At 58.9% G+C, this 21,605-nt stretch overlaps 1 pseudogene; it reads right to left on the reverse strand.

Annotated features, from left to right (window-relative positions):
- Window positions 1-18,260: 18,260 nt before the first annotated feature.
- LOC135975517 (apoptosis-stimulating of p53 protein 2-like) lies at window positions 18,261-19,241 on the reverse strand (annotated as a pseudogene).
- Between the last annotated feature and the right edge of the window lie 2,364 nt (window positions 19,242-21,605).

The raw sequence follows: 21,605 nt of genomic DNA on the forward strand, positions 1-21,605 counted from the left end.
CCCGTGACAGGGCCGTGGGAGAGCTTGTAGGAGGCCAGAGGAAGCTTTCTAGAGGGTTAATTCAGAAAGTCCCTGTGGAACCTAGGGGCTGCGGCCTACGGCAGGAAGGAGCCAGGTGGTGTTTGGAGAGACTCTAGGAGGAATGCTATGGGATGGGGCTCTGATCTCCTCTTCACTCTGCTTCTTCCCACCCCCACCTTTGGGGTAAGTGCATCACCTTCTCCTTACTGCCTGTGGGTGGGAAAGCAGAGATGGCAGGAGAGAGGTTGCCCATTCAGCCCATGCACAGGGTGATCCATTGCAGCTCACGTCCTCCTGCTTGTCCCAGCCCAGAGCAATGCCTGTCTCCGAGCCTGGACTCTGTGACTGCATTAGTCGCCAACAGGGGAGTGTGGGAGGAGAGGACACAACATGTCTACACAGAACTTTTTCTGGACTGCTGCGGTGCGGGGAGAGAGGCCAGATTCCATCTGGCTCTTTAGGGCTCTGAGGAAGCTCTGGGATCTGGAGCGAGGTCTCTGGAGCCTCGGAACGTGCAGGTTTGGAGACATGTGGCTCCTACCTAGTCCAGCGTAACCTGCCGTGTTCCCCCACAAGAGCCATATGAACAGGCAACACTGCCTCTATTTCCTTGGCCACATGTACTGGGTGCTTTTTCTGGTGGCTCGTCCAGAAAAGGAGGACAAGAGCTCACTACTGCTACCATCTGAAGGAGTTGCTGGGTTGAGGTTAGCTGGTAGAAGGAGGCAATAGCCCGAGAATCTGGGACTTCAAGGCCCTAGAGTGACCTCTTACCTTTATAGACCCCCCCCCCCGCATCATACACAGCTATTTTAAAGTTTAGTGTGATAGTAAAGAGACCCCTTTTCAACCCTTCACCACACAAGAGAGAGCCTGCAGCATTTGTCATTAACTATTTATTTCTCCTCTCCTGGCTCCCAAACTGCTTCTCCTCCCTACTGCCGCCAGCCACCTTCGAGTTCTCCCTCTTCTCTCCCCGGCTCTGCTCACTTGATTGCAGCAGCTCAGCGGATGGTCCAGCTTTACTCTTTCACTTCCATTCTTCTTCCCTTCTCTGGGTGGCTGCATTCGCCATTGAGCAGCTGATGGGAATCCCTGAGTGCTCGGCCTAGGCCAGGGGTCTCCAACACGCGGCCTGCGGGGCTATTTCTCTAGGTGAGCGGCTCCAGGGCAGAGCTCAATGCCGTCCTGCACCCCAACCCCCTGCCCTGAGCCCCCTGCCTGCACCCCAACCCGCTGCCACACCTCGCACTCCCTCCTGCACCCCACACCCCAACCCCGTCATGAGCCTACTGCCTGCACTCCCGCCTGCACCCCACACCCCAACCCCCGCCCTGAGCCTCAACCCCGTGCTGCACCACAACTTCCTATCCTGAGCCCGCTTCTGCGTCCCCTACCCCTTCTGCACCCAACCTCCTGCCCTGAGCCCCCTGCCTGCACTCCCTCCTGCACCCCACACCCCAACCCCCTGCCCTGAGCCTTCTGCCTCCATTTCAACCCCCTGCTGTACCCCAACTTCCTGCCCTCAGCCCCTTGCCACATCCTTCCTGCACCCCAACTTCCTATCCTAAGCCCCCTTCTCCATCTCCCACCCTTTCTGCACCCCAATCTCCTGCCCTGAGCCCCCTGCCTGCACCCCAACCCTCTGCCACACCTCGCACTCCCTCCTGCCCCCCACACCCCAACCTCCTGCCCAGAGCCCCCTACTGCACCCTGCATCCCGACCCCCTGCCTCACCCCTCCAACTCCCTGCCCTGAGCCCCCTGCACCTCAACTCCCGCCCTGAGCCCCCGCCACACCTGTCCTACTCCTCTGGGGCAGGGCCGGGGACAGCGATGGGGGGTGTCAGCGATGCGGTCCTCAGGCCAATGAACTAGTCCTCAGGCAGCCGTCATGGTCATTTGAGTTTGAGACCCCTGGTCTAGGCTCACAGGCCCAGCAGCTAAAGCCAAGCCCCACTGAGAGCAGGGGGAGATTAGCCTGGAGTGTCAGGAGTGGAGGCTTGGCCCATGGGGACCCAGGCACTGCCGCTGCTGCCACCTTCATGGTGAATCCTCCAACGCCTCGCCAAAGGGCTCTTCCACATTCCGCAAACTGGCCTCACGGGCTGACTGTCTAGGAGAACAGAACCCCTTTGTTAGAGCCGGAGAGGCTCTTGCCACGGCTCCCTGAGGGTCACAGTCAAACACCTGCGAGTCTCTAGGAGGCTCTCAAGCAGTTCCCTGCTCAGGCACTTGGCACCCATTGCCAAGGGGAGCTCAGCAGAGGGTCCCTTCTATGGCTTCCTGAGTGGGAGGGAGGTTGGTCTGGTCATTTAAGGCCTAGTGTCAGAGTCAGGGCTTCTGGGTTCTCTGACTTTGGAAGTGGCTGGAGTCTAGTGGTTGGAGCTGGACTGGTATCAGTCCCACGCTTCCTTCCTGCCTCTGTCAGGGACATCGTGTGTGACCTTGCAGGCAGTTGCTTTCTATCCCTATGCCCCAGCGAACAGGGGTAATACTGACCCCCCTCAGAGGGGCTGGCACGGGCAAGGTGGGGCTCCAAGTGGCCCTCCCTGAATGTTTCAATCACTTGATGGTGGCAGCGCTACTAAGGCAAGGAAGGAATTTGAGCCTTGGGGAAGTTTTTAACCTAAGCTGATAGAAATAAGCTTAGGGGGTCTTTCATGCAGATCCCCACATCTGTACCCTAAAATTCAGATTGGTGAGGGAACCCTGACATGCGCTGACCTTAGAACCTAACCCCCGCATAAGATGTGACTCCACTGTATTCATTTTTGATAGTTTAGCGACGCTCCAGGGGGAGGGGAGGTGGGAGGCGCTGGCCTCTCCTTTTGCCTCTCAGTTAGGGCTCAGTCTATAGTCAGCTTGGCTAGGCCCCAGGCTGTGCAGCCCAGGGGAAAGCACCCTGTTACAGGCCTGCTCTGCTCACTCTGACTGTTCGTGGCCTGGGGTCCTTGCTCCGCATTTCACACCTGGTTTCCAGAGGGACTGAGGACACACAGGCCCCTCTGCCTGGAACTGGAGTTTGCTCGTTCTGGTGACTCTGACATTCAGAGGCTGACAGGTGTGGTGAGGGGGCTGGAGAAACTGCTGCGGGAAGTGGAGCTGGAGACTGGAGATGCCAGGTGATCAAGACTACCCGATGCTCTCTTCATGCCCCAGGGGCTGGAGTCTCTTGCCAGAAATGCTCCCAGGAGTCCAGGTTCGAGGACATCTCTGGAGAGCCCCTTCCTAGGAAGGAAACCAGGGTGGTAGGATGATGGAGAAGTCTCTGTCCCAGAACTGGGAGCCAGGGACAGGGGAAGCTCCCAGACAGGCTATGCATCGGGGATGCCATTTCTCCCCCAAGAGACCCACACGCCCCAAGGAGTAAATGGCTCTTACCTCCATGAGGGACTGGGCTCTTCCATCTAGGCCTCTTTGAGAGCCAGCATTGCTTGCTTGGATGGGACGAGGTGACCTGTCCCCACTGCTCCCTGACATGGCTCAGCTACAGGATGCGCCCATCTGGGAGGCTGTGCCAGATCCCAGGGCCTGGAAGACAGCTGGGAAGGAGGCTCCTATTCCTGTCATACCTAGAGACCCCATAGAAGGGCCAAGGGGAGAATAAAGGGCAGGAGATGAAGCTAGCCCTGAGCCTCTGTCCCACCCCCACCTCCTCAAAAGTGGAGCTTTCCGAGCTCCAGTGGGGCTGTGACCCTGACACAAGGGCCTTTCTGCACCACATGGGCGCAGCAGGAATGGGAGGGGGTTAGACCAAGGAAAGGGGGGAGGGGAGTGGGTACAAGGGAAAGAGGTCCTGCCCCATACGAAGGAATTTGGGAGGCAGAGGGAAGAACCTTGCTCCACAGAGAGGGGAGAGAGTTTCTGTGAGTGCCAGGGGGCTCTATTTCCCCTTCCACTAGCTCTCCTTCTCGCTCTCCCACTCCGAGGGAGGCCACGCCGGCTGGCCCAGTCTGGTCTGGCCCAGAGTCTGCAGGGTAGCAGTGGGCCCACAATAAGGCTGGGCGGTTTTCACGGAGTTGGGACTTACCACCATGGCGCCTCCCACTGGTCGCTCCGGGAATTAGCTCACTCCATGGGGAATGCCCTCTGCTGGCAGCATCCCATCCACCTCTTGCCCTCTGTTGGCATCTGGACCCGCGTTGTTCACCACTTGACAGTGTCCTTCAGGCCACTTCCCCTCCAGCAGTGCCCACTAGTCCATCCTCACCCCATTCCAGGGGGCGGGGGTTAGCAACACTCCTTGCACCTGCCTCGGTGGCCAACCGCAACCCCCAAAGTCTAGCCCCTTGTCTCAAGGGCCAGTTCCAATTTGTCTCAGCCATCGGATAGTTAGGTACAGTACTGCCCAGCCCAAGATGCTGGTCTCCTGCTCAGGAGACAGACCTTCCCCCATGAAGTTCTGGGACAGACTACCTGCTTCTCTCCTGGACAGCCATTATATAGGGCCTAGCCTAGCCCTGATTGGCTGGCTCTAATCTCGGCCCTGATTGTCTCTCATTTGGCCCTTCTCTGATTGGCTACCAGCCTGTGCAGCCGCTCTGGCCTACTCTAGCGCCCTCTTGCATGGGGGTGGAGCAGCCGCCCCACCTCAGCGATCAGCTGTCACAACCAGGTGCGGGGCCGGCTCCAGGCACCAGCAGAGGAAGTACATGCCTGGGGCGGCATTCCGTCCATTCTTGGGGCAGCACAGGCCGGGCGACTTTTTTGTTTTTTGCACTTCGGCAGTTGGGGCGGCGGCAGTCCAAGTGGTTGGGGATTTTTTGGTTTTCTTTTTGCTCGCTTTGGCAGTCCAAACGTTGTTTTTTGGGGTTTTTTTGCTTGGAGCGGCAAACATGGTTGAGCCGGCGCTGCTGGGCTGAGGTCGCTCAAGTGGTCAGCCTCTCAATACAGTGTATCGGGGGTGGATCAGCCTGGGCAGTGCCCAAGCACCCCACAAACAACCAAACTTCAAGGGCGGGCCCTGGCCTGGGTGGAACCCTGGCAGCCAGCAAACAGACAGACTTGATAGGGCTGGCTCTAGCCTGGGCGGGGCCCCGGTGACCAGCCAACAAACAGTTCCTGTCCTGGGATACAGCCTCCTTGCACCATGTAGGGGGTCAGCCACCCGGGGTGGGGTGGCAGGGGGACGCGGTCCCACCCTCCTCCCCCGCGTCCCAGCCCAAGGCGCTGGCAGGGGCAGGATTGCTTGCCCCTGCGTCGGCGGGGATCCAGCCGCAACACGCCGACTGAGTCGCGCCGGGCTCTGCAGCCAGCAGCTCCCGGGCTGCCTCTGGGCTACTTCCTGCCTCCCCGGGGTTTGGTAGCTGTGGCCTCCAGGCCTCTTCCGGCTCCTTGGGGTAAACCGCAGTGGGTACTCCGGGCCAGTCCTCGTCCATGCCTGGAGTTAGGGTTAGGGTTAGGGGCCTCTGGAGAACAGTCCAAGTGTCCTCCTCTGTTGCAGGCTGTCCCCCAACTGTGGTGCAGGGCCGGCCTTTTATATTTCCGGTCCGACGCTCCGGTCCTTACGGCGAGGGGGGCGGGGTGATACAGGCTCCGCCCTCCAAGGGGCGTGTAGGGGATCCCTCGCTCTCCTGCTCGGAGGGAGGCCACTCAGTCTCACCACACTCCCTGTTTAGAGGGAGTGGGAGTTGCTGGTGGCCTTGGAGGCAGAACTCCTGCAGTGCCTCCGGCACTTGGCGCAAGTGCCGGATGATGTAAAGTTGGTTCATTATGTTGGCCGTGACGTCCTCCTGCTGCAAGAGAACGAGGACCTGTCAGAGACTCAGAGGCCCCACGGAATCACGGGGAATTAAGGGCACCTGGGACCAGCAGCATTTCCACCTAGCACCCGCGCACCTCTGAGGGATGGAGTCCCCCTCCTGACCCCCAGAATAGAGTCTTTCTAGAGACCTCCAGTGACAACCCCCCTCCTTGTAGGGGGAGCTCCTGCTACCTCCCGCCCAGTGCCTATGACAGCTGTTCCACCGCCAATCCACAGCTCAAGTTCTCCGACCCCTCTCCTCCACCCCCACCCAGGTTGGGCAGGGAGGGGGCTCTAGGCGGGGGGAGGGCGGAGGGATTCTGGCAGCAGTGAAGTGGGATGTGGGGAGCTTGAGACCTTTCCCCAAGTCATCCCAGCCACTGAGTTCAAAGCCACAGGATGGCAGCCCTGGTGAATGGGGCAGATCAGCAGCCCCTGCTGACTGAATCCTCCCGTTCTCTCTAGAGCAGGTCCAGCCCTGCCAGCAGCAGGACGAGCTTCCCCTGCCCACGTGCCTCAGAACTGGCCGGTCAGTCGCCATCACCCCTCAGTCCTTGGCCTCCCAGGCTGCCAGTGACAGGAACAACTCTGGGTGGTGGCGCGGGTGACAGGAGAGGCTCGCAGAGGGCACGTAGAGGACTCTGCTGCCCTTCCCAAGAACAGAAGTCCGTGCTGAGGCAACGCTTGTCATTCATTAGCCTTGCTAAAGAGCTGGGCTGGAACTGCTCCGGGGACAAGCTGGCTCCCTCCTGCTCATGGAGGTGAATTCATCTCCCTTCCAAGGAGCAGCTGCTCTCACTCTCATTCCCCACCAGTCGCCTTGCTGCCAGGCCGGCGAATGGCCAGAGGATGGGAATGAGGCCTGGGCCCCGCCCCAATCTCCTGAGTCTAATGCAGCTCCTCACCTTGCTCCCCATCAGCTTCTGGGCTTGCCCCAGGAGGGAGTAAGTGAGGAGCAGCCCAGCCTGGCTGACACGCAGCAGGGGGTCGTGCATGGCCAGCACTGCTGTCTGCAGGAAGAATCTTCTCTGCCCCTCCGAGAAGAATTTGCCAAAGACCTGAAACCAACCAGATGTGAGGCTTCAGCAGATTGTCCAGAACCAGGCTCCAAATCCTGGCCTAGAATGGCAACTCCTTTGCATGGCTCCAGGAGGCAGCCACCTGCCCTGCAGAGCTGTGCCATGCCCTGCCAGAGTGTCCTTACCTCCCCGACCCTGGCAGTGTTCTTGTAGCCCAGGAGCCTGCTATCCTGGTGCCAGTCCCAGCACCAAAGGTCTTCGACCTCATGGATGTTCAGGTCTGGGAAAGAGAGAGACACATACACATTGGTCATTCTGGTTGCAGGGCTTGTGTCCTTCCAATCCCATTGGTGGCTGCACAGTGGGCAGAGCCCAACAGAACTGCGGGGGTGGTGGAGAACACAGAAAGAGATAGAGAGAGACTGATCCGCCAGCCGGGGTCACTCGGAGAGAAATTGGCTGGGGTCCCAGTCTCACTCGTCTAGCCGGGTTCCTTACCCCTCTGGCGCAGCAGGAGCTGGTAGAGCCGGTAAACCCCCTCCCTGGCCTGCTGGCTGATGTCCTGGTCTGGGTCACTGATGGACAGAGCCAGCTGTGCCACGTGGTGGCCCATCCTGGGGAATTCGGCTGAGTTCTAATGGAAGGGAGAGGGAGAGGGGACTCCATCAGCATTTTCCTGTCAGCTCCCAGTCCCCGCCTGGGCCAGGACTCTCCTTCCCCTCAGCCCCTCTGCAGGAGATGCTAGAGGATAGGAGCTAGAGCTGGATCCTTAGTTCTCTCTGCCCGCAAGGGAGCCCGGAGAAAAGGGATACGGGCAGGGCCCTCCAGGAGGATTTGCTTCCCCAGCTGCTCCAGGATGACAAGAAGGCAAGAACCTGGAGCATGCTCCCCTTACAAGCGAGAGTTGCCACTTAACCAGACAAGAAGAACTTGACTCAAGCCAGGCTCATTCTCTGCTCTGACTCTGCCTCCCCAAGAGGAACACTCCTAGCCCACAGCCCCCGCAGCAGCAGATCCTCCAGCCCATTGGAGCCGGCCCACCTACGCCTGGAGTCAGGAAGCTGGGCTCAGAGGCCACTTATGTCAAAGTCAGGGAGGGTGATGAGGGACGTGAGCAGGGCCGCGCTGCTCCTGATGGCCCTGGCTCTTTCTCGTGGCACCCTGGACACGGTCCAGTAGTTAATGTGCTGTGGGGAAAGGAGGCAGCTCAGGATTGATGGGGGGGGCGGGGTGCATGTGTTGTGCTAATGGCCCCTCTCCATCCCCAGGAGGCTGAGACATTGTATGTGGTGGGGGTGGAATATCAGATTCATTGACCGCAGAGCTTCAGAAGGGGACTCTTGCCCCCAGGACGATGCTTGTATACTGCAGGTCACAGCTTGTCATTGTCTCTCTAGATTGGGACAATGCTCGGTGTCGGGGTTGGTCCCATCCCCCCTGAACTGCTAATTCCTGAACAGCTCCCCAGGAAGGAGACAGACCCCTCCCCACGCCCTGGTTCTCAAGTCCTTGGCTGGGTGAAGGGACTGAGTGTGAGCACAATCCCCCCAGGAATCTCGGGGCCGTGAGAGACAAGGGCTGATTCTCTGGGGCCCTCCTGTTTCTCTAGGAATGAGGCTGTGGCTCTTCTCTGAGGACCATCTTCTGGATCTCCCAGGAGGGATTCAGACTCTCACTCCCCAAGCCAGCCAGCGGCCCTGTGCTTAGTGCTCGACACAACCAGGCAGAGCTCTGGGTGAAGTCCCAGCTCCTTCCTCTGTCCTTCAAGGAGGAAGGGCCTGACCCTGCATTGCACTGACTGCCCTGACCAAGGACGGCCACTGGGGGCCCAGATAGGAGGACAGACTGGAAAATGGATCTAAGAGAGAAGGTCAAATTGCCCCCACCCCTCTCATCGGGCTCACCTCCAAGATATAGTGGAGCTTGTCCGTGTCTGGGGTCTTTGCCAGCAGGTTCCCCAGCATGGCGTCCAGAAGGTGTGGTATGACCCTATGCAGATCCTGAAAAGGAAGGGAGAGCCATGGGTCAGACTTAGGGAAACTGGGGCTACACCTGCCACAGGATGGCAAGAGGGGTCTCTGGGAAGCACTGGTGAGACCCCCAAACACATATCCTGGCCTCTCTCATTCCCATCCCACTGCAGGCAATTAGCAAGTATTCAGGCAGGATGACAGCTGGTTCTTGAATCCATGATTTCGCTGATCTACCTGGACTTGAGTGGTTCCCTTCTCCGTGCCCAGGGTGAAGACGGCGTGCAGGGCAGCTTGGAGGAGGTGGGTCTCCAGCTCCGGCTCCAGGGCAGGTGTCTTGGTGCTGGCAAGAGAATGGAGCCGGTATTAGACTGTGCAGTGCAGGGGTGGGACTGGCACCGACACGGACGTGAAACTGCAGGGAAATAGGCAGAGGCTGGCGAGAATGGAAACTGAGGCACCGAGGCAGGGAATGATAAGGCCGAAGTTTCCCAGACAGACTGTGGCAGGGCAGGAATAGCGCCTGTTCCCTGGACCCTGCTGCCCGTCCTGTATCTGATCCTGGGAGTCAGCCTCTCCCCAAAGCCATTGCAATGACTGGAGTGAAAAGAACAGAGCAGCCAGGAGTGGGAGTGACCCTTCCCCCCATCCCTGCCAGAGGTCCCCCCCGGCTTGGGAGGTGACCTGGAAGTGGGAGGGGCAGTGAATACCAGCCACGGTCCTGAGCAGCACTGGGGTTAGGGGAACCGGGCGGGAGGGTCTCAGTACCTGAGGTTGGCCACAGCAATGAGGGAGTTGGCCAGGACGGCGCTGGGTGGAGAGTCAGGAGGAAGCTCCTCAATGAGCTCCTGTGAGACGCAAAGGAGACAAAGGAGCGTGTGAGATTCGGGCCTCACTGACACTCGCCAAGGAGGAGATTACACAGCCAGCAGGATCCCCCCAGCTGCCTCCCGCTTCTCCGATTCCTGCCCACTAGTTCTCCCGTCTCTTCTCCCCAATCTTCAGCCCCAGCAATCCCTCCCCTCAGCTACCCTCCAGCACCAGCCATCCCCCAACCATCGGCCCGGGGAGACCCCTGCCCCTCCCATGTCTCTATCCACCCTCCAGCTGCCGGGCGCCATGTCTCACTCACCACAATCCTCTCTGCCACAGCCGCCTTCGAGCAGTGTGGCTCCAATGTGTCCTCCCCTCTCTGCTGGGCAGCGAGGCACGCGGGGTAGATGGCGTGCAGGAAATCGAGCTGCTGCGCCTGGTCCTGCGCCCACCAGGAGTGGGGTTAGGGGAGAGAGAGCCAGTTAGCCAGGGACCTCCCTGCCCCAGCCACACCAGCTGCAGGACTTAGGCCTGAATGGGGGATAGTGGGGACCTGCCTATTGTCCAAATCACCCACGACTCCTCCACAATCAGGGTCAGGAACTGGGACAGTGCCTGTGGGGGGAGGAGACCCCGGCTGGTGTGTGACAAACACCCCCATCTTGGGGGTCCCAGATCGTGAAGGAGAAAGGTCCCCATTAGGGCCAAGACCTTCTTCAGGGGGTCGGGATACTGGGAAGGAGCAGGACAATCTCAGTTCCAGCACAGCTGGGGAACGTCTGTACCTTTTCTCGGGCATGGAGCTGCTCTCGGATGTTCATGAGAGCAGCCTCCTCTGTTACCAAGTCTACCCGTTCTTCTTCCTCCTCCTCCTCCTCCTCGTCCTCGGAGTGCCTGGTGGACGCTGCACCAGGGAGAGATGGGGACAGGGTGACGCCTGCTGCCACTCGGGGGAAGGAGAGGGGCATGGTGGGACAATGTGTCCCCTTCCCACCTCCGGGACATAGGGCAGATTGGGCCCCGCACTACCCCCTCTCAGTGATGTTGTCAGCCCCCAATTCCTTCAGGAGCCCATAGCAAAGAGACCCCCCCACTGTCCTGGACTCTCTTGGAGGTGCCTCCCCTCCCCAACCCCCACGCAAAATGGAGCACTAAGGACCAAAGTGGCAGCATCTAGTGTCGGTGGGGTTCACATGGCTCAGGCCAGACACCTGGGCTGGAGACCCACCCCCATAGCACTGCTCGACGGCCTGGGCCCAGGGTGTTCACAGCCCCCTCCTCACTCCTCCCTGAACTCAGCCTGGCTCCTCACCTTGAACAAAGCAGAAGCGTCCGTCGGCCAGGCTGCTGTCCGAGTCGCAGGCGCTGCTGCTGTCCGATGGGGAGCGGCCCGAGCTGCTGGGGCTGGCAGAGGGATCCTCCACCTCCTGCCCTGAGGAGGCTGGAAGGTCCTCACTGACCGAGCAGGGCGATGCCCCCTGTTGGAAGTTGGGGCTGGGCTCCTGGGGCCGCTGCTGCCCACACAACAACAAGCCCCAGAGCCACCCTGCCCGGTTCCGCCCCTGGGCTGGGTCCTGCCTGCCCAGCCGCAGCCTGGCCCAGCTCCATTTTGGCCTGGGAGGTGATGCTCCCACTTCGGCTCCTGTGCCGGGAGTGGGTTTCCTCCGCCAGAAGGCTGGGCACTTCCACCTCCTGGCGCGGCCGGGATCTGCTTCCCCGCCAGCGGGGACGGAGGGGCCGCTCTGCTCCTGGAGAAGATGGTGGCTGCTTCCCTCAGGCTCTGGGGCCACCTGCAGAGCCTTCTTCCTGAACCTCCTCAGGAGCCTGGCCATCCTGGAACCCAGCGGGGAGCAGGCGTGAGTCTGGGGTCAAGGCAGCCTCTCACTAACCAGCCTGTTTGGTCCCTCCCCATCCCTGCCCCAGCCGGAGCAGCTCCTGCTCCCCCCACGGGGGTGCAAGGAGGACAAGTTGCATGCTCTGCTCCCCCTCAACGCTTCCCCTCGTCATCTCTGGGGCTGCAAGAACCGGGGAGTCTCGTCCTTTTCGAGCACTGGGGTCAGTCACAAAGACCACTGGTCACTTTGGACAGGCAGCTCCCTCCTGTGACCCCAGACCACACTTACCGCCCCCCACCCCCGGCCCAGGATAGAGAAGGAACTGAACCCAGGCAGGGCCGGCTTTAGGCCAATTGGCCCGATTCCCTGGAATTGGGCCCCGCGCCTAAGAGGGCCCCGCGCACTCACCCCGGCGCAGTCGTCTTCAGGGGCCCCGCTCCCCTGGCCAGAGCGCCGGCTGGAGCACGGCAGCCCCATAGCCCCGCAACCCAGGCTGGAGCACGACAGCCCTGTGACCCCGTGACCCCGTGACCCCGGCCGGAGCGCGGCAGCTCCACGACTGCGGCTGGACCACAGCAGCCCCGCAGCCCCACGACCCTGGCCTGGACCGCGGCAGCCCCGTGATCCCAGATGGAGCTCCGGCCGGAGCGCAGCAGCCCTGCAGCCCCACGACCCTGGCTGGACCGTGACAGCCCCGCAGCTCCGCGACCCTGGCCAGACCTCCAGACGGAGCACGGCAAGCCCCGCGGGGCCCCCTCTCCCAGACGGCACTCCGAAGTGCCTCCCCAGGAATCGGGCCCCGCACTTGCTAAAGCCAGCCCTGAACCCAGGAGTCCAGACTTCTTCAGGGAAACCATTCTCCACTTCAAAGTCCCTAGGCATAGCAAGGCCAGGGCCCCCTCAGTTCCCATTGATTTCCATGCTCAGCAGCTCACCAGGTCTGGCCCAGCTCAGAGACTCTCAGCCTGGGGAACAGTCTCCCACAAGGGAAGGGCTGGGAGCCCCATTGCTGGGACCTTGCCAAACACACTGGAGATGGCTCTGGAGAAGCCCCTCCCCGGTCTGAGTGCGAGGGGTTCCTGGGGGCTGTTTGCAAATCCAATCTCCTTTGGGAGAGATTCTCTCCCCCTCTTTCTGCCTCCGAGGACAGACAGGGGACGCCACCGAGGAATCCTAATGCCACTCACTTGCTCTGGTGACGGAGCGATGGATGGAGGATGTTCAGGGTCGTCCCTCGCCCGTCTCCTCACTCTCCAAGCCCAAGGCAGGCTGGAGAGGGTGGTGGTGAGCTGAGGAGTTCCCCTGCCCAGGAAGCAGGCAGGGTGATGGCACGGGGCGATCGGCTGGCTGTGAAAACAAGAGTCTGTCTTATTGCCAAGGGACAGAGAAACTCGGCCAGCGGCAGGGGGTGCTGGACACCGCCCTAGTGCGGGGGTGACAGCGCGTCCGGGACCCCGACATCCCAGCACTTTACACACCTTCCTGGAGCCTCCTGACCCCCCTGGGCTGTCGGGACTGCGACCCCAATCCCAATGATGAGAACCAGGCCTGGGGAGGGGAAGCTACTGGCTCAGGGTCACACCAAGTGTCAGAAGAATGGATGGGACCCAGCAGGCCTTCTTTCCAGGCCCCTTCGCTAACCACTGCTGCACACTCCCTCCCACAGCTGGCAATTACAACCAGGCCCTCACGTCCGCTCCCCCTGCTTTGAGAGGGAGTGTGCTCCGCTGGAGTGACTGGACCAGGGGATTGGGAGTCAGGACTCCTGAGTTCCATTGCTGGGTTTCCTGTTGGTTCCACTGCTGCGTGTTTTCCTTTCCCTGTGGGACTTTGAGCAAATTGCTCCCCCGTCTCTGGCTCTGTCCCCAGCAGTCAAATGGGGATTTAATACTTTCCCGCTATTGGAAAGTGCTGGGAGAAGCCCCCAGCAAAAGCTGCTCTGACAGCGCTAAGCAGCATCTGCCCATTGAAGGTGGGAGCGCACTGCCCAGGAGGAGGAGTGTTTGGCTCTGGGGTTTCACTTCAGCCCAGTCTAGAGAGAGGGGCCCAGCCATGGAGTCTGGCTCAAGAAGACCAAGTCTCCAATTTGTTAAGGGCATTTTGAATTCCAATCCTGTGCTCCAAAGTGCTTGGTGTCATTTGCAAATTGTAGAAGCATGCGCTCCACTCCATTTTCCAAATCCTTAAGGAAAAGATTGAATACTACCGGCCCCCGGACCGATCCCTGCCGGACCCAGTAGGTACTGCCTCTCCATTGGACAGCCAGACATGGAGAAGGGCTCTTGGAGTCTGGGCTTTCAACCAGCTCTGCACTCCCGTTACACTGATTACATCTAGACCACATTTCCCTCGTTCGCTTGTGAGAATGTCCCATGGGACTGTGTCAAAAGCCTTAGTGACACCAAGAGAGATCACATCTACTGTTTACCCACCTCCGCTAGGCCCGGAACCCTGCCAAAGAAGGAGCTAGGATTGGTTTGGAATGATTTGTTCTTGACAAGTCCACACTCACTAGTCCTAAGAACCAAATTATCCTGTAGGTGCTGACAAAGGGATTGTTTAATGATGTAGTCCAGTCTCTCTCCAGCTATGGAAGTGAGGCTGGCTAGTCTGTAAGTCTAGTTGGGACTAGGACCCAAGAGCCCTGATTTTCAAACTAACCATCGGATCTTGAATTTCATACATTGAATGACCTGAATAAAGTGCTCTCAGATGAGTTCCAGACCAACAACAGTGCACAGTAATTATTCAGCAAGTATTTGAGGAGAACTGCAATGGTAGAGAGAATCATGAGCTGCTCAGAGACAATTAATGCAGAGAAGCAGCAAAATTCATCAAACCTAGAACTGCTTATAACTTATTTACTTGGTCATAAAAGAGAACAAGAACCTGAGTCTCCTCCCTGTCAATAACCCCCTGCTCAGCCAGTCAGGGTAGAGGCTGAGGACGGGAGGCTGAGGGTTCTCACCAGAGAGCCCAAAAGATGGCCGAGGTCACTGGTGGGGATCAGTGGCGTAGCCCCCGCATGGCTTCTCTGGCTGTGCCATTCCATCCCCGTGGCTCCCCCATGGCTCCCCCGGCCATGCCGTGCTGCCCCCTTGCCCCCTGACCATGGCTCCTCCGGCCATGCCGTGCCACCCCCTCGGCCCCCCCCATGGCTCCTCCGGCCATGCCGTTCTGCCCCCTCGGTCCGCCCCATGGCTCCTCCGGCCATGCCGTTCCGCCCCCGCGGCCCCCCCTCATGGCCCCTCCAGCCGTGTCGCCCACCCCATGGCTCCTCTGGCCGTGCCATTCCGCCCCCTAGGCCCCCCCAATGGTTCCTCCGGCCATGCCGTGCCGCCCCCGCAGCCCCCACCCATGGCTCCTCTGGCCGCGCCGCCCCCCCCCATGGCTCCTCCGGCCATGCTGTACCGCCCCTTCCCCCCCCCCCCATGGCTCCTCTGGCCATGATGTGCCGGCCCCGCGGCCCCCCCTCATGGCTCCTCTGGCCGTGCCGCCCCCCCGCATGGCTCCTCCGGCCGTGCCGTTCCGCCCCCGCAGCCCCCCCCATGGCTCCTCCGGCCGTGCCCCCCCCACATGCCTCCTCCGGCCATGCCGTGCCGCCCCTTCAGCCCCCACATGACTCCTCCGGCTGTGACCCTCCCCATGGCTCCACCGGCCATGTCGTGCCGCCTCCCCTGTCCCCCCATGGCTCCTCCAGCGATGCCGTGCCGCCCCCTCGGCCCCCCCCATGGCTCCTCTGGCCATGCTGTGCTGCCCCCTCGGCCCCCGCATGGCTCCTCCGGCTGTGACCCTCCCCATGGCTCCACCGGCAATGCCGTGCCGCCCCCGCGGCCCCCGCTCATGGCTCCTCCGGCAATGCCATCCTGCCCCCCCGGGTCCCCTCATGGCTCCTCCGGCCATGCCGTGCCGCCCCCGCGGCCCCCGCTCATGGCTCCTCTGGCAATGCTGTGCCGCCCCCCCCCGGGGTCCCCCCATGGCTCCTCCGGCCGTGCCGTTCCACCCCCGCAGCCCCCCCATGGCTCCTCCGGCGTGACGTTCCGCCCCCGCAGCCCCCCCCCATGGCTCCTCTGGCCGTGCCGCCCCCACATGGCTCCTCCGGCCGTGCTGTGCCGCCCCTTTGGCCCCCCCCCATGGCTCCTCCGGAGATGCCGTGCCGCCCCTGCGGCCCCCCCATAACTCCTCCATCCATGCCGTTCTGCCCCCGCGGCCCCCCCAATGGCTCCTCCGGCCGTGCCGCCCCCGCGGCCCCCCCCTCATGGCTCCTCCGGCAATGCCATCCTGCCCCCCCAGGTCCCCTCATGGCTCCTCCGGCCATGCCGTGCCACCCCCGCGGCCCCCCGATGGCTCCTCTGGCCGTGCCGTTCCACCCCCCTCAACTCCTCCCATGGCTCCTCCGGCTGTGCCCCCCCATGGCTCCTCTGGCCGTGCCGTTACGCCCCCATGGCCCCCCGTGGCTCCTCTGGCCATGCTGTGCCGCCCCTGCGGCCCCCCCCATGGCTCCTCCGGCAGTGCCCCCCCTTTTGCGTGCAGGAGGTCAGCGCCGGCCGGACAGGCCAAGCTTCAGAGCGGAGCCCCGCCTGCTGACGACATGGTAACCCCTAACTAAGGCGCCGCTTTTGGAAAATGTGCTGAGGGGAAGTGGCTGCTTCCCCTGCACCCCCCCAGCTACGCTACTGGTGGGGATCACTGCCGGGGCACTAGTTCAGCCCCACATTTTTGGGTGGACCTCCCACAGTGGGAGCTGCAGAGCACTCCCCCGCCACACACAAACACACACACCCTGGTGTTGGGAGGGGAACAGGGGAAAGGACAAAAGAAGCAAGAGAAGAAGAGAAAGGAGGGAGGGCTGGAGGAAAAGGTGAAACAAAACGGACAAACCCCAATGTCCCCAGTGATTCTAAGGGACAAAATCCCAGGTGTGGAATAAAATTCTGCCTCCTTAAGCTCGTGTTTTCCATGCCTAGAATTCAACTCCCACCCGATGGATCAGACTGAACAGGTTTCACACCTGGAGGAGGCTCTTACCTTCTACACAGGGACGTCTGCTTTCTAGTACAATCACGAAAAGGGAAGGAGAACACTCGACAGAGGTTCCTCCTGCCACTCACGTACGTGAACCCGAATGTTCTCTCAGTCCTCAAAGAGAGACCTCGAGACAGAGACGTGCTGAAGCAAAGCCCCAGGAGTCTCTGAGCTTTCCCGGGCCACTCGCCTCTGTCCTGCCTGGCTGATGTCAGCATCTCTCTGTGAGGTCACCACCTTTGACCAATAGTCTGAGGTCCTGCAAAAGGCCTTTGTGATGTCACTGCCACGCCCCTCCCTTGCTGTGCTAATGTCCTGCCCCTGGCCAGGCACTTGGAAGCTTTGAGCTACTCCCTGTGGATCACCCCACTCAAGGCGTGTTCATTTTAGGAAGCGAGCCGACTGGACAGTAAAACCTCAGACGCTGCTCCCAATGCCACACTCCGTTTTTCAGAAATTACTAGACTTGATGGCCAGAAGAGACCATTAGAGCATCTAATCTGACCCCCTGCATGTCACTGGCCTCCTGTATGACACCATAGCTACTTTGGGGGCAAACACATTCCAGAAAGGCATCTAGTCTTCATTCAATGACATCAAGAGATGGAGAATCCACCACTTTCCTTGGTAGCTTGTTCCTGTGGTGAATCATTCTCGCTGTTGAATATTTGTGCTTTATTTGTAATATGAATTTGTCTCTTTTCACCTTCCAGCCACTGGGTCTTGTTCTGCCTTTCTCTGCTCGATTAAAGAGCCCTTTAATACCCAATCTTTTCTCTCCATTAAGGCACTTCAACACTTCAATGAAGTCACCTTTCAATCTTCTTTTGAGAAGCTAAAGAGGTTGAGCTCTTTCAATCGCTCACTAGAAGGCATTTTTCTCCAGCCCTCAGAACATCTGGTGGCTCTTTGCTGCCCCAGCTCCAATTTCACAACATCTTTTTCAAAGGAGGACACCAAAACTGGATGCAGTATTCCAATATCGGTCTCACTGATGCCGTGTCACCTCCTGTGACGCCATTGACATAATCTGTAACTGTATAGATCGCCGTTGCCACCACTGTTATATATTTGCAGCCAATATTGTATAAAGGTTGTCGTGGAAGGGGTCTATGGAGAGGTTCTGATTGGCTGATTAGAATTATGCTCTCTGTATATGTGTAGCAGTTTTGACGTTCTGAATATTGGCTCTATACTGTCTGTATTTGAAACTTGTGCTATGCTTCCGGGAACACCCCAGACAAGTTGGTGTTAGTTCTGCCTAGCCTGCTTGATGGCCCACTAAGGACCATGAGCTATACAATTGACCCATTGAGAGAAGGTAGATACACCTTGTGACTCAGCAAGGCATGCAGGGACCTGCCTATGGAAAGAACTCTAAGGTTTTTCTATGCCACATGCTGGATAGCGTGTCCTTGGGACAAAGAAAGCAAAGACCACACGGCAAGAGACTATAAAAGGCTGATGCCTCGTCTCCATCTTGTCTTCAATCCTGCTTCATACCTCTGGAGGGACTTGGCTAAAAAAGGAAGCTCTATACAAAGGACTGAATGACCCATCCCAGCTGGGGATGTACTCCAAAGACTTGATTTGAACCTGCAGTTTTGAAAAGTAGAGGGCACTAGTTGAACGTCAGGCTTGCTTAGGCCAGATGTAGCACAATGCCATTTGCTTGTAAGCAGCATTTCAGCTTATGGAATGCCCGCCTCCATTTGTGAATCCATTGATCCTTCATTTGTTTTCAAGCACATTCTTCATTGCTTTCAAGTTACATTGTTATTAAAAAACGTCTCGTGAAATTGGAACTAACACAAAATGATTTCGTTTAGAGAAGTGATAAATCACCCTTGATTAGAACTTCATAACTCGGGATTCTGTGCAATTTCATGCCAAGCTTCTTTGCCTTGGTTTAATCCTGGGGTACAGCCCCAGCAGGTTGCGTGGTATATATCCTTCCTTGTCATTTAGCCGTGCCCACCACCACTCAATTTCATCTTCATCTTCCCGGCGTAGTATTGTCATGCAGCCTCCTTCTTTCATGGACAACTCATCATCATTCTGTGCTTCATAATCCCAGAGTGCGTAGATCACTCCTCTGTTCATTATCCCCATTTTCTCCTGCACTCCGCACAGAAACTGAGAGCACTGGGTGTAGCCTTCTTCCATTTCTTCACATTTGTCTGCAGCTGTCTGCATGTCACTGTAGGTCATAGCAAACACAGCAGCACCTGATTCCACTAGGAATTTGCACATCTGGACGTTATTGCAAGATGCCGCGCAGTGTAAAGGGGTCCATCCATCACTATCTGCAGCGTTAACATTCACACCAAACTGTACAGAAACTTTACAATCTCGGTGTGACCAGCACACACGGCATTGTGAAGTGCTGTAATTCCTTCGTCATTGGGCAGGCTGGGATCTTCAACCTCATAAATAATTCTCTGCACAAGGTCAAATTCTCCCTCCAAAGATGAATCTAAAAGCAATGCAAGGGGGTTGAATTTCACTCTCATTCCATGGGCAATCCTCTCTGAGCCAGTTTTACGTAAGTTCGTCCTCTTCCCAGGAGGTAAGGAAAACTGTCCAGTGACTTCAGGGGGTCGCATACTGAAGGAGTCCTCTCCCAGTCCCTCTGGTTCTCCTGATGGGTAAGGTGGTGGTGGGTATGGAGGATATTCCTCCATGTAAACTTCCAGTGGTTCTGGTGACTCTAGACTTGGTTCTTCCATTTCAGACTGCATGAGTGCATCACTGTCTGATGTTACCTCAGGCACGCTATCTAACCCTGCTGAAGGTAGAGGCACTTCATTCTGATCTGTGCTTCTATCACTGCTACAAGCCTGAACCAAGAACTTTGCCATTACTGTATGCAGGGCTGGCTTTAGGAAGTGCGGGGTCCAATTTGAACATTTTAGGCGGGGCCCCGACAGGGATGAGTAAAAAAAAAAAAAATACGTAAAAACCCCACTTTCATTTCTTCCATGTATTATTTACTTTCCATAACTATATAAATAAAATCAAAATTATATATTACATATATTGCTTGCTGGAGGCAGGGCAGGGGCATGGCAGGGGCTGATTGGAGGTAGGGTCTGCTGGAGGCAGGGCAAGGGGTGTGGGGCTGGCTGCGGGTAGGGCAAGGGGTGCAAGGCTGGCTGCGGGCAGGAGAGGGGGTTCGGGGCTGGCTGGAGACAGGGGCTGGCTGCGGGCAGGAGAGGGGGTGCGGGGCTGAAAGCAGGGCAGGAGGTGCAGCAGGGGCTGGCTGCAGGCAGGGGGTGCGAGGACAGCAACAGTGGGGTTCGTTGCCCGGTGTGCTTCGCGCCAATAAACATACCGGGGTGGAGAAACAATCAAAGTTTATTTGAGATCTCAAAGTGATGCAAGGAGACAGGCAAGTCTCAAATCCAGCACACCAGCAAAAACAGTTTCTCTCTTCTTATACATTTTACAACTAAGCCCCCCTTCTCTCCCCCTCTCTACCAGCCCGCCTCTACTTCCCTTCCCCTCTCTACCGAAGGCATGTTTATACATTTAAGCAATTAAATCATTCTAGGGCTATAAATCTAGCTTGTTAGTAACACTCCTCTAAACAGTTATTTGGTTCTGTTTACCCTTAGTTTATTACCCCTTCCCCAGCTAGAAACATGCAAACCTCATCATTATCGCTTGGTACCTGGTATGAGCAAGGTCGGAATTGCTAACTGACTGTTTACACATTCCAATTCCTGTCCTTGGTTTTTGAGGCCGATTAGAGTTAAACATGGAAGGACAGAGTTTAAACATGGAAGAACTTTGGCTCAGGTAGGCCTAGTGACCCCAACAGCCCCGCACGCCCTTTCCTACCCGCAGCCAGCCCCTGCCTGCAGCCAGCCCCACACCCCCGGCCCCCACCAGCCCCTGTCTCCAGCCAGCCCCTGCCTGCAGCCAGCCCCTACTGCATCCCCTGCCCTGCCCGCACCAGCCCCTGCCTGCAGCCAGCCCCACACCCCCTGCCCCCACCAGCCCCTGTCTCCAGCCAGCCCCTGCCTGCAGCCAGCTCCGCACCCCCTGCCTGCAGCCAGCCCCTGCTGCATCCCCTGCCCTGCCCGCACCAGCCCCTGCCTGCAGCCAGCCCCTGCAGTGGTGGGAGGCGGAGTCATGCAGTGGGAAGCAGGGGGGGTTGCAGAGGAGCAAGGGGGAGTCATGCCATGGGGCCGGTGGTGGGGGAGCGGGAGTCATGCCATGGGGCTGGTGGTTGCAATAGGGGTAAGGGGAGTCATGCCATGAGGCGGGGGGTTGCAGTGGGGCGAGGGGGAGTCATGCAATGGGGCCAGGGGCTGCAATGGGAAGCAGGGGGGGGGTTGCAGAGCAGCGAGGGAGAGTCATGCCATGTGGCGGGGCGTTGCAATGGGGGGAGCGGAAGTCATGCCATGGGGTGGGGGGTTGCAATGGGGGAGCGGAAGTCATGCCATGGGGCGGGGGGTTGCAATGGGGGAAGGGGGAGTCATGCCATGGGGCGGGGGATTGCAGACAAGGGGGAGTCATGCCATGGGGCCAGGGGCTGCAGTGGGGGGAGGTGGAGTCATGCCATGGGGCGGGGTGTTGCAGTGGGGGGAGGTGGAGTCATGCCATGGGGCGGGGTGTTGCAATGGGGTGAGGTGGAGTCATGCCATGGGGAGGGGTGTTGCAATGGGGTGAGGTGGAGTCATGCCATGGGGTAGGGGGTTGCAATGGGGCCAGTCCCCAGCTGACAGAGGCTAATTAAAGTTCCGGGGCTCCAGCTCCCTCTGCTGCCTCGGTCCTTCCCCAGGGCTCTGGCAGCTATTTAAAGGGCCAGGGTGGTAGAAGCAGGGGGGCCCCTGCCCTACCTGCAGCTAGCCCCTGCTGCACCCCCTGCCCTGCCCGCACCAGCCCCAGAGACCAGACAAAGGCGGTGGAACCGGATCGCCTGCCAACGACTGCAACAGCCGTAGTGGATCCAATCCCAGAGACCCAGCCAAAGCCAGTCCCAGAACCGGAACTGGCAACACAACCAGCACCAGAACCACTGCCAGCACTGAGTCCAGCGCTTGCAAACCCGTCTACAACTCCAACGCCAGAGGGCACCAGCGAGCCTGACCTGGCAGAAGCAGCAGATAACCCTACCCAAGAGGCTCACCCAGATCCTGAAATACAACATAGTGCACCAGCGGACAGCG

This window comes from Chrysemys picta, chromosome 13, assembly GCF_011386835.1.
Source record: "Chrysemys picta bellii isolate R12L10 chromosome 13, ASM1138683v2, whole genome shotgun sequence".
In the NCBI taxonomy this organism is placed as follows: Eukaryota; Metazoa; Chordata; order Testudines; family Emydidae; genus Chrysemys; species Chrysemys picta.